The 12,865-nt window shown below is 36.1% G+C and overlaps 1 long non-coding RNA gene across 1 annotated transcript in view; it reads left to right on the forward strand.

Annotated features, from left to right (window-relative positions):
• Window positions 1-11,414, forward strand: part of LOC107742048 (uncharacterized) — a 59,919-nt gene extending 48,505 nt beyond the window's left edge. Inside the window, exon 3 of the long non-coding RNA XR_001640272.1 lies at window positions 11,360-11,414. This is a non-coding gene — a long non-coding RNA (uncharacterized LOC107742048). The remainder of the gene's footprint in view (window positions 1-11,359) is intronic.
• Window positions 11,415-12,865: the final 1,451 nt, after the last annotated feature.

Below are 12,865 nucleotides of genomic sequence, written 5' to 3' on the forward strand. Positions count from 1 at the left end.
CCACCACAGCAGACTAGATCAGAACTGACTCGCATGTGCGTGTTAGCTGAATCAGAGGTTTGTGACTGAGCTTAGCAGGAAGACTTGTCTTTTCAAATAAAAGTTCTGTTTCTGTCCTGCAGCTTCTCTTGTAAATGAAACAAGCCTCATGATTTCTGGTGGTATTCATGTTCATAGCACAATTATTTGGGATAGGTTTAATATTAGTGATTAGAGTTTGTTCAAATAAACCACAAGTATAAGCAAGTAGTTGAAAAGAGGTTTTTTTTTTTTAGGAAGCTAGTCAAAAGATTCACAAAACAGTCTCAATCTGGCCTGTGAGATGGTTTGAATCAGACTCACTCGGTGCATGAATCGTTCAGCTGTAAATTAAACAAGACACACGATTTGAGGCGGTGTTCATGTTCGTAGCACAAATGATTTGGGATGATTTGGATGACGTAATGTTATATTTAGTAAGAAGAGTTTGATTAAATCAACCACTAGTATAAGCAATAGTGATAGTGTTGAGCTCCTCCTATTCCTTCTGGGCTGGAAAATGCAATTAAAATGCAACTAAAGAAAATTGGAATAAAATCTGGTCACCATTGCAAATTTGCAAACACAAGATGCTTAAGAATGCTGCTTTTTAAGAAGCCAGTCAAAAAGATTCATAAGGCAGTCTCAATTTTTTCATTGTTCAGTAGTTTGATTTATTCCGCCCCATACTCACTCCATTGGTTTAGCCGAAGTTGACATGTGGGGCCGCATAGACAAACCAAACACAGCGCCATGCACTCTTAAAATAAAGGTTCTTTATTGGCATTGATGGTTCCATGAAGAACCTTAAACATCCATGGAACCTTTTCAGTGCTCAAAAAGTTTTTAGTGTAAAAAGGTTCTTTAGATTTTTAAATTGTTCTTCACACTAAGAAAAAAAGTGGTTCTTTTAGGATCTGTTAACTGAAAGATTCTTTGGGGAAGCAAAAATGGCTCTTCTATAGCATCACAGCGGAATCCCCCTTTTGGAACCTTTATTTTTTAGGAATGCATGAGCCATAGTGTAAACTATTCATGGAAATCAATCTACTTGACTGACTTTGAAACATTGAAAAATTACTTCACGTTTAATATGTGAAAACCAACTATTCATTAAAAGCGAGTTCTTGCCCTCTGGTCGCTTTATTCCGTCAGCGTGAAATCTTCCAAGCTGATGGGGATTTAGATTGCAGTTGATCTATAGTGTTTTGTTCCATATGCGCTAGCGGCCTGGTGGATATCACTGCTTATTGACATTTTTTATTAGGAGCAAATGTCTTGGCTGTCTGTTAGTCCTGCGTCATATTTCCACTGGAATATGAAGGTTAATGAGATGATCAGTTATTTGAGGCTGGTTAGGTTTATAGGGTAAAGGTTAGCATTAGGGTTGCCTCAGGGCTCAAATTAAAGCTCATAATGGGTAATGTTCACCAGAAAAATAATTTAAGACTGTACCCACCCTCATTTCCTGTCCACGAACCAGAGCTTCTCAGAGTTTCTCAAAGCTTTTATCCTCAAAACCTCATGACGTTGCCGTCAATCATTCGGAGATCATTTGAAATCATAATTATACAGACCTACAATTTTGTCCTGCATAATATCTATCTACCATCATATAATTCATAACATGTTTGCTTATGTTTGACACTGTGGTGTTCATTTCTTTGCTTTGCATTGCAGATAAATTCCTATGAAAGGGAAACTTGTTTCTGAAAGCTGGAAGACGGGAAAGGGAGACTTTATGTACTCTGCTTTTTTAGATTCCCTGGGGGGAATGCGGTGTCTCCATTCCCTGACCTATTTGCCAAATGCTTCCGAAACAATGAGCAATTTATCTTCTACTTCATCTTTCCACACTTTTAAGATTTGGGTGGCAGTGCGAAATAAACCAGAACAAAGTGAACAGTCAAAAAGCTGTGTGACACACAACGGTTACAGTACACTAAACTCTTTGTTAGTTTAAGTGCCAGTGGTATGATTTTATTTGCTCAGATCTTTAAAAAAAAAAAATGCAATTCATACTTGTATAAACTTGAATTCCCTGATATCATAATAAAGAAAAAAATCCTTATTAAAATAATAAAAAAAATTTAATAAAAAAAAGCTGTTTTGGTAAAATTTTACATTTTTTTGGAATGTCATGTGGTGAAACCAACATGCAGAAAAAAGCTGTAAAACAGGAAATGAGATCATAGAGGTTGGCCTCTTAAAGTATCAGATAATTTGACTTAAAAAAAAAAAATCAAGTTCATTTCTGGTTGTAAAATGTCATGTGGTGCAACTCCCCAAAAAGTAATACTTTTCAATAAATTAAAATGAATTACTTTTTACCTGGAAGAATATTTGTAAAAAGTTTTTGAAAATGATTAAGATGTGTACACTCACATATGTTCAAGGCATAAGGAAATAGTTTCTTTTTAACTTGGTTACACCGCATGACATTTTTTAGAGCCATTAAATAGAAACTTTTCTTATATATTCTTATTAAATTGAAGTTTTTCCTATATATTCTTATTAAATATATGAACAGTTTATATTAATGACTCTAAAAATGTCATGTGGTGTAACCAAGTAAGTAAAATTTTATATAGGGTGTTTTTTCCTTTTTTTGTATAGGGAAGTAGAGACTTGACAAGAGGCAATGTGGGAGAAAAAGATCAGAAAGTTTGACTGAAACATAACCACAAGGTGATTGGCTCTGACTAGTGATGCAAAAGAGTCGATTCCTCAACTCTGAATAAATCTAAAGTCGGAGTCAACTCTGAAATCGCTCAGTTCTTCACTCATTCTCTAATCCCTATATAGTGCACACATTTGAGTGGACTATATTAGCAAGGAGTAAACAAAGTGGAGCGGAATTCGTACACAAGATTATATAACAGTTCTGTGCCAGCTTTGTAGTTTCATTGGTATTATATATTAATGTAATGAATATTAATTTGGTTTGCCAAGAGATGATCATGGATGCTTAGATCCACCATCTGACCCTTATCCATAGTAAAAAAAATAAATAATAATAATTAGACCAAGATTTTCTCATGACTTTTCCCACTTTAAATCTACTATGAAACGACAGTTATACTCATAATTTCAACTTAATGTCATCTTTAAATTGGACTAATTAAGGGAGTTATGCTTAAAGGTGTGTTGTTTTAATAAAAGGGGTGCTTTGTGTCAGAAAAAAATATCTGAAATTTAGTTTTCTTATTCCTGACCTTGTTTTGATGTACATGGATTCAAGGAGTCGATTCCTTCGATTCCTATGGCGGGAGTCGGAGTCGACTCAGGAAAAACATGAAAGCGAACATTCCTAGTGCCGACAAATTGAAACATTTCTTGAAAATGATATACAAAACCATATAAAACTGACAACTTGGCACATGCATTTTAAACAATATTTTTCAAAAAGATGTTTCATTATCTTTATCTTGGACACTCTTATTCATCATTGGGTTGTAAATTCAACAATTAGGCGTTTAAAGAGTTGCTTCTAAGTCTATCAAATATGGTTTGGCTGGGATTCAGCCATTTTTGGAGCTGAACGATGTTTTTTCGTTTTTGCGAGAAGAGAATACGGTTCCAGAGACCCACCTCTGTCACACACTGGAAAATAATCACATTTGATCTGTCCAGTTCCTCAAATGTAAGTACAGCTATTTTCCTTCTCATCCAAATACAACAGCTGTCTTACAGCCTGGACACACGGGCAATTGTTGAAGGTTTTTTTTGAGGGGGCTGGATTATCCCAGTACGTCATATAAAGGCTGCTGTCGGGCCAGTTCGGGGAGCCCTACTGTCCACGCCAGGGCTTAGAGGTGTTGACGGGGACCACGGCCCCCAAACAAGCCCCTGGCACTGGTCAGGCTGTGAAAGACCATCTGTTTGGGTTGCTATCTCCATCCTTCAACACCACCCCATCAATCCTAGTTGGGCAGGCCATCCCTGCTGGGACAGTGCCCTCTTTGTCCGCCAGCTGATGGACTGAGGCTCCCGGCCCCGCTCTTACACCCGCTCTTAGTGACAACCACCTGACAGAACTGGCTCCTAGCAGACTGAGACCTCAAAGGCTTCATCTGCCTCAATTTTTAACCTTCACGCCACTTTAGGACCCTATGATATCTGTGATGCGGAAAACATCGAGCTGCTCACAAGCATTTCACCATTTCATTTGATTAAAAACTACCATTATGTCACATAAACACAAACTCAAAGGTCTTAAAGGTAATTTTCGAAAAAAAAAAGTATTATTGTAAATATTAAAATAAATTATTAAATTGTTAAAGTGTTATGAGTTTAATTGATTATCAAAACTTAATTAAAAGATTAAATACTTAAAAATTAAAACAAAACAGAGAATTTGGGAAAAATAAAACTGATTTCATAAGGCCAGGAGATGTAGTTTTTGTAACTTTTTTTTTTTTTTTTTTTAAATATAACTTAAAAAATATATATATTGTATGTTTTTCATGGTTTTAATTAATTAGACATGCTTTTGATTACTAAAACGTTGTTCAACCATTAAAAACAGAATCCAGAAAAAATAAAATAGGGGAAACAAGACAAAAAAGAATCCAGAAATCCTGAATTCATTAGGGTAAAAAATGGAAAAATAAAATGGAATTTAGGGAAAAATAAAACTGATTTCATAAGGCCCTAAACAATGTAATTTCTACTAAACTTTAAAACAAATTGTGGTTGAATTTAGTAAGTTTCATGATTTCAATTAATTACACATGCTTTTTGATTGCTGAAATGTAATTCACTCATTAATACAGAATCCAAAAAGAAATAAAAATGAGGAAAAAAAATAGGGCCATACACCTTACAAACTCAAAACGGCGATGCAAAAGACACACTCATCAGAGAACATGAATCACAAAGGGCTTCTGTAGGAGACATGATTGTAGGAGACTCTGAAAACAGCAGATCTGTATGTAGGAGATCTGTGTTATACTCTAAAGGGTGTGCTGGCCTATCACGTTTCTTTTATTATTAATGGCTCCAACAGGGATCCATAACTTTGATCCACACTTCACACAATAATAGAGCTTAGGATTTTTGTGGTTTCCAATATTCCAAGGCAAACACTTGGTTGAAGTGGAAATCACACACTTGCTGTATTCAACTCTCTTGCTGTATTCGCCCATGCAAAAGATCGTGGCATCTTCCTGCCGCGGACCCTGGTGTTCTCGCAGGCTTTTGAGTCGGGGGTTTAGGATGCGGTTTATGGCTGAGAGGTCCACATGCAGGGCTTGGCCGTTCGACTCCTGGTGTGTGTGATGTGTTCAACTCATCATAGTGCTGTTGTTACTTCTGTGAACACTTGCCTCAGCTATAGGCAGATTTATTGGGTGCTTTCAACAAAAAATAAACTTGGAAGCTAAACTTTTTCTTCTCCCAGCCATCTACTCATCAGTTTCTTCGAGAAACTTCAAAAATGTAAATCACAAGGAATTCTAGAGGGCGCGTAGAGAAAGGATTCGTTGTACCGTTCAAACAATCCCGGATGATTTAAACTTGAATAATGAAATTGAATAATGAAATAAGTTGTGAAATATTTATTTGTTTATTTATTTGTTTGAGTGATTTTTTTGTGAGTTATTTTGTTTGAATGTTTTAGTTTCTTTATTAGTTTGTTTGAATGTTTTAGTTTTTTAATGTTGTGGTTGATTGTTTGTTTGTTTTTATTGAAAGTTTGAGTTTGTTTTTTTGTTTGAGTGTTTTTTAAATGTTTAAGATTTTTTTTGTTTGTTTGAATGTTTTAATTGTTTAGTTTTTTTTTGAATGTTTGTGTTTATTTAAGAGTTCGTTTTTTTGTTTGTTTTTGTGTTTTTTTCCTTCGTTCTGTTCTTTATTTCTTTTTCTTATAATTGACTTTGATTGCATCTACAAAGATGTTTGGGAAGCATTAATTTGGCAGTTCTTCTCCCTTTTAATATTGGCTCTATAAACATCTTGTATGAACTGGTTTTACATAATAAACAAAAGATAATAATTTCTCATAGACATTTTCAGGCACAGAGGTCTACAAACGAAGCCCAAACCTGGCAGCCAAATTTTACCGAACCTATTCAGAACATGAAATTGCAAGATGTGCCAAATGCAAAGATTGTCCATGTAAAAACTGGAACCTGGCAAAAATCCAACAGTTTATCGGGTCCTGTTGGGCTTGGTCATTGCAATCCCTTTCAGAAACCTGTCCTGTTGGTCAAATGTATCCATGTGTTTGTTTGTTGATCAAAGTCGGTAGTTCTCTAACTTTTTGTAGTGATGCACCACTTTAACCATTTAAATGTACTGGCAAAGCCACTTGACACCAAATCAAACAGTAAGTATTTTCTGAATTCCCCTTTTTTATTTTAAGTCTTTTTAACTCTAACGATTTGTTTACCTCTCAGACCACTAAGAATCCTTCATGGACCTCCAGAAGTCTGCGGTCCATAAGTTTAAGAACCTGTGAACTAGGTTTGTGCTCCTTGTTTCTACACAAAATCCGTCCAGACTTATGAGCTCTGTTTGGACCTGGCTTTAGGCTCAGTGCTGGAGGCAGTCAACTTACATTATCATCCAAACCCAGACCACTGAACCCTTTCCTGTGATTTTGTGGCTATTCTTTCATTAGTTTCCTTCTCCTCTTTCTGGTTTTAGGCCCGACTGTTTGGCCCTCTACTATTCAGCCATTCACACACAAAGTCTGTTTGGAAGGTAAAAGCCAGCAAGAAAAAAAAAACACACTTACCTTTTCTCAGATATCCCTTCAGTGCAAAATCGTTTGGCTCGTTGGTTTTTCTTTACGACGGCATTAAAAGCAGCGAGAAAGGGGAGTTTATTGTTTCAGTCTGTTTACTTTGATAATTTATGATTAATTTCGCATGTGTCTTGGTCTGACCCTAAGGTTTGGAAAGTGTGGTGTCATTCGTGTCTGGATTTTAGCTTGGTCTGCTAGCTTCTTGGAGATATGTCGGGTTTACCGCAGAAAGCTCCACAGTTTGGGGGGGGTTCTGCTTTTTTCAGTGAGATTAATATGTTGTTGGCCGGAGCTGAGTCATGCTGCATGTTTGCATTGGAGAAGCTGTCAAATCATCTTCATCGGTATTATTCTAAGAATTGTTGCTTGAAGCAGAAGTGCTTTCTCACAGATGAAGCTCTTTCAGATGTCTATAGCGGTATGAAATAACAGATGTATAGACATGTGCTGATCAGTGGGATTTAGGACTTCCTGTGTCAGGTTATCAAAATGATTCAGGAAGATGTTATATTATACTTGGCGATTTGATGTGGAGATGTGTGCCAAATTATCAACATGAAACACCATGGGTCATGTTCTTTTGTTTTGTTTATCAGCTGAAGTGACATGCAGAGATATTAAGAGATCTGTTTGTCCAAACAATGGAAGATGGTGGGAATCCTGTTGGAAATTAGTCATTATTTTGGGGTTTGCATTTGATGACAGCTTTAAATGTCATTCTCTTACTAAATGAGGCATATGTCCCAGGTTTTTCATTTTTTTCCCCATTTTTTTTTTATTTTTAGTTGTTTCGTATTGTTTTGTTGTATGATGTATTGTTTTGTTTTGTTGTGTTTTGCTGTTTTGTTTTTGTTGTTTTGTATTGTTTTGTTTTATGTTGAGTTTTGTTGTGTTTTGTGCTTTTTGAGCCAAGTTTCATAATGCACTGTATGATTGTCATGGGGGAAAAAAACAAAACAAAACATAAATGTACATGTTTTTCCACAATCATATATGTAAATAAATAGCAATCTACGTCTTTACACAGAATATTTACATAATTATTTATACAAATATTTCCCCTTATACTTATATACCCCTTATACTTAGACCAATAAATTTATAGGTAGTCATTTTAGAGCGACTCTGAGAAGAGATGATTTTATTCAGACTCTCTGCACTTAAGATTAAACATGTGACAGTGGTTTACAAGGGACATGACTGAAACACAAACCTTTGAGTAACTATAGAGTACAGAGAGGAAAAATCTGAGGTTGTGTAAACGCATTTTAATCTCACATATAAAAGGCCGTGTTCATTTTGGGCCGGATCCGTCTTAAGCTGCACCATTGCTTTTCTTACTGATGGCCGTCTTCTTTCCAAATGCACAAAATCAAGGGCTCAGTTTGGGTAAGAGACATAAATGATACAGTTTGTATTTCCAGTTTAAGAGAATTTGTGCATACAGAAAAAACACAGAGCATTTTATATGTTTGCTTTGTGTGGGTTAATGTTTTGGTTTAAGGGAAAGTGTCTCCAGCATCCAGTATGAAGGATGGTTGGATATCCATTGAATATCAAATAGGAAAAAAGTAGGAGGGGCACATTAAAATGTTTAAAATGCACATTAAATTTATTTCTTTTTTTGTGGTGTTTTAGTCTTTTTTGAGTTTTTTTGATTGTGCTTTGTCATGTTTTTGTTTTGTGATTTTTTTCATTTGTTTTGTGTTTTTTTGTTTTGTTGCATAGTTTTATTTTGAGTTTTGTTTTGTCGTATTTTTTGTTTGTGCTTTGTCATGTTTTTGTTTTGTGATTTTTTAAATTTGTTTTGTGTTTTTTTGTTTTGTTGCGTAGTCTTTATTTTGAGTTTTGTTTTGTTGTATTTTTTGTTTGTGTTTTTTTTTTTTTAAATATTTTATTTATGACTCTTTATTATTTATTGCCAATAACTGACATTCTGCCCGAGTTTTAGTCAGCTGAGCCAAAGTTTTAGTTTGCATTTGGCCATATTTTTTTACAAACAAATTATTTGCAGTTTACACATAGATTAATCCTATTTCTCTACTTTAATACGGCATCCTACTTTGATTGATGTACTGCAAACGAAACACTGTATGTTGGCATCTGTAGCCAACACTGATCTTAGCATGTGAATACTGCATTACCCATGTGTGTTTGTGCATGTTTGGTTCTATATTTCTGCTAGTATTCACATCATCAGTGGTTCTCATTCTGGTCCTAGAGATCTTACATTTTCACATGGGCTCGCCAGCAGTACCAGACAAGTCAACAGCTCTTCAGATCTTGGCAGAAGTTGAGAGTAGAAGCAAGAGTCCTGCCGTAGCCAGCAGGGGCTTAGTGGAGCAAATCTTTCCATTTCTATTATATCTGAAAGTTGTTTTTCCTCTATTGAGCGGTGAATAATGAAAGTTCATGACATTACACGTGCCGTGGCATTGTGGGAATACTAAAAGAACAGTGAGGGTCTCGGCGAAAGAGAGCGCAACAGCCGCAGCAAAAGCAGATCCCATGTCCAATTTGAGTCTCTATTTTCCCGCCAAAAAAATGTCTTGGTCTGAGGAGAAGCTGTTGCTCATACAATTAGCCTACGTGTTCCACTTGTGCTTTCCAAGGGTCGTGGCAGCCTGGTTCGAAGTCCAGCTGAGTGTGTGTATCAGACATTTACATAATGAAGAGAGGTTAGAGGTAAGGTGTACGTCGTAAACACGCAGATTGTGCTATTTGTGGTGTCCTCATGCGTAACTCTTTTACGTGGCAGGTTCATAACTGAAACTGATTGCTGCACTATATTCACCCAAACCTGCTGACTACGCCAAGTACGCACAATGGAGTAACCTCCTGATGCACTGCCATATGCTAATTAGTAATAACAATGAGACATTGATGGATGAGTGTAGGCCATGTCAGCAGGTGTTTCCTGTCCAGCACATATGGTTGATAAAAGCCAAAGAAGTGGTTTTGAAGTGCTACACTGAAGTGTTTTAAGTGCTCATGCGGACATATAAAATTAGAAAGACAGTATTTTGGTCATAAAGGAATCACTGTTTTAGAGCTAAGTGAACAAATCTTGTAAGTGAACAGATCTAAGTGAATATATTTTGTAACACATATTAAAGGGGAATGGATTTTCTTCAAAGTGAAAATATATTTTGTAATTGAACAGATCTTGTAAGTGAACGGATCTCTGAACGAGTCTGTGTTTTGAAACTGAATGAAGCATCCTGTTTGTGAATGAACTAAACATACTGGGATGTGAATGAACAAGGCCTATATTGTTTGTGAATCAGACATGCTGACCAACGATGACTGAACAAAGATTGACATGTTGTTCATTCATTGCAATACATTTCAGTCTTATTCAATAGGCAAAGAAAGTGGGGGTGCAAGAGTTATTCCAGTTTGATATTATTGAAACTCATAATTAACTTTTAAATTATGTATGTATTTATTTATTTAAATGAATACTAATTTATATTGCATTAATTTGATGTATGATAATTACATTTATTGTCTATTTATTGCAATTTTTTGATTGCTTGATAATGTCATGGTGTCAAAATAAAAGCAAACAAACAGAAAAATCTTGCTTTTTGTCATTTTTGTGGTGAAGATTATGCAAATGGTAATGGGTAAAACATGCCAATGCCTATTCAAACCAAGTCCAATGCAACTAAACAACAAGAAGTGATGAAAAACACACTATGATATTGCAACATAGGCTCATTCGAAATACGTGCCTCTAAATATATTTGATTTAAAATTGAAAAAATTTACCTATACATACGAATCGCTGCAGTTTCCAGTTGAAATGAACACTAGAGGCAGTAAAACTCTAACAACTTTTATTCCTTTTCACACAAAGTATGATTTACAGGTCCACAGTTTCGATTAATAAAGCCTAATTTTCGCACAATTACTTGAGGAATATTATGTTATATATTCAAAACAATTTTAACATGCTCCGAGATTTCAAAACTGATACTTTTTAACGTTAGCGTCTCATATCCAGCTTCATATGTATTGGTTTTCATGTTCGGTAGGTTTGTTCGGTAGCTCACGCAGTATGGAGTTGTACTTGAGTGGTGAAGAGCTCCGGTACGAAACCCGTGAAACTATGCTTCAAATGGCACGGTTGCATCAACAAATGCATTTTTATATCAGTTTTGCATTTGTTAACACTATCGGGTATGTTTACGGTTGGGTTTGGTGTAGGGGATATTCCCAACACGATAACTTTTAGCGACACTCCCCGGATATTTGAATTATGAACCGCCACAATACGTACCTGAAGCAACGTAATAAAAACACAGCAATATGTGCCTATATCAACGTAAAAAAATGTGCCAGTGTCACATATTGAACCCGTGTTTTAGTGCTACTCACTGGACATTTCACTTTGAAACTGCCGCGAAACGTGCAGTAAGGTACATAATAACGGTGTTGCAGAAATGTATTTAGAGGCCCGTATTTCACACGAGGTTGTGATATTTTGTGCTTGGTTTAGAGATGTTGTGATTGGTTTGAGTGTGTATGCAGATTGCAGTATAAGTAATTAGTGCATCACTGAGCTTGTTTTGTTCTGTTTATCTCCAGATTCTTGGAGTTTCCTGGTGTGGAGTCCACAAAGAAAAGATGCATCAATAAGTAGTCTGTTCTTTCTTTCTTTCTGTCATGTTTTCTTTTTCATTTGCCATTCTCATCTTCCATTTTCTGTACATTTTTCTTTCTTTCTTTTTTAATTATTTGTCACTTAAATGCGAAGGAAGTAATTCTATGATTCCACAAAGGAGCTTTGGTATTATATTTTTAATTTAATTTGAAGTCTCAGCAATGTATATATGTATATCTATATTTTCCCAAGTTATGGTTTTAGCCTTCATTTTCAATACAAATCTTTCTTCTTTTGGCTCATTTTTGGAGTTTTTTTGTGCGTCAGGAAAAAGCTGCACAATTAGGCGGAAGAAATTAGTTAAAAGGAAGCAAAAGTTGCATTCTGATCATTCCTGCTTGTCCTTTAAGACCATTGACTTTCAGACTCTCACATGCTTTTTCACTCTGCCTATATAAGGTTGAGCTAATTTCCTGAGCCCCTCAGTTGCTCGTAATGCTGATTGGCAAATGTGTTCCAGAGCGGTTGGCGTCATCTTCAGTAAAGCCTCAGTGCTGATGATGTAAAGATTTGGCTGTAAACTGCTATAAGCTCACGAGCCAGTCAGTCCCAATCAATTTACTCTCCTCTTAGTCCAGTTAAACCTTCAATGGTGTAATGCTGGCCGTTATGGTCTGGGGTGCACAAAGAGAACAGCTTCTCCATTTGGACGCTTGCACATTGTTTTGGTGGCAGTGTGATGCTGGGGTCACTGAGAGCTCACGGTTTAGAGAGGAGTTGCCTCAGTTAATGGGACGTGTTTGAAGACACAGTAGTTAGACTAATTACAGAGGAAAAGAGAAGTAAATAATGTGACTTAAGGACTGTTACACCACACATAACTGTTTTTTTCTTCTTTTGTGTTTGGCACATAGGGCTGGCACTGCAGGTTGTAATTTTACTCTACCCTGCATGATTATAAACAAATCATAAAAATTCAGTGTAATTCAGTAAATATTTCTGTTCAGTTTTAGGCATTTTACACTTCTTTGATTATTTTTGAATAAATTTAACTCTGGTGGATAGCAAAGTTGATTATTTTTGATTGTTTTTAAATAAATTTAACTCTGGAGGATTGCAGAGTTGATTATTCCGTCTGTCTATAGCTCTGTCAGTCTGTCTGTCTGCCTGTCTATAGTTCTGTCTGTCTGCCTATAGCTCTGTCTGCCTGTCTATAGCTCTGTCAGTCTGTCTGTCTGCCTGTCTATAGTAGGGCTGGGCGGTATATCGAGTAGGGATGCACCGAATGTTCGGCAACCGAAATTATTCGGCCGAAAATAGCAACAAAAGCTCTTTCGGTTTTCGGCCGAATAAGTGAAAAGACCGAATAAATTGTACCGAACAATGACGTGACACGATCAAATAGAGGCGCGCACTGATGCAGCAAACATGTCAGCAGTGTGGAAGCATTTAAAACTGTCCGAGAAAGACGCAAAAATCATTACAAGCAC

Source organism: Sinocyclocheilus rhinocerous, unplaced genomic scaffold (assembly GCF_001515625.1).
Source record: "Sinocyclocheilus rhinocerous isolate Xijiao unplaced genomic scaffold, SAMN03320098_v1.1 scaffold135, whole genome shotgun sequence".
Taxonomy (NCBI): Eukaryota; Metazoa; Chordata; class Actinopteri; order Cypriniformes; family Cyprinidae; genus Sinocyclocheilus; species Sinocyclocheilus rhinocerous.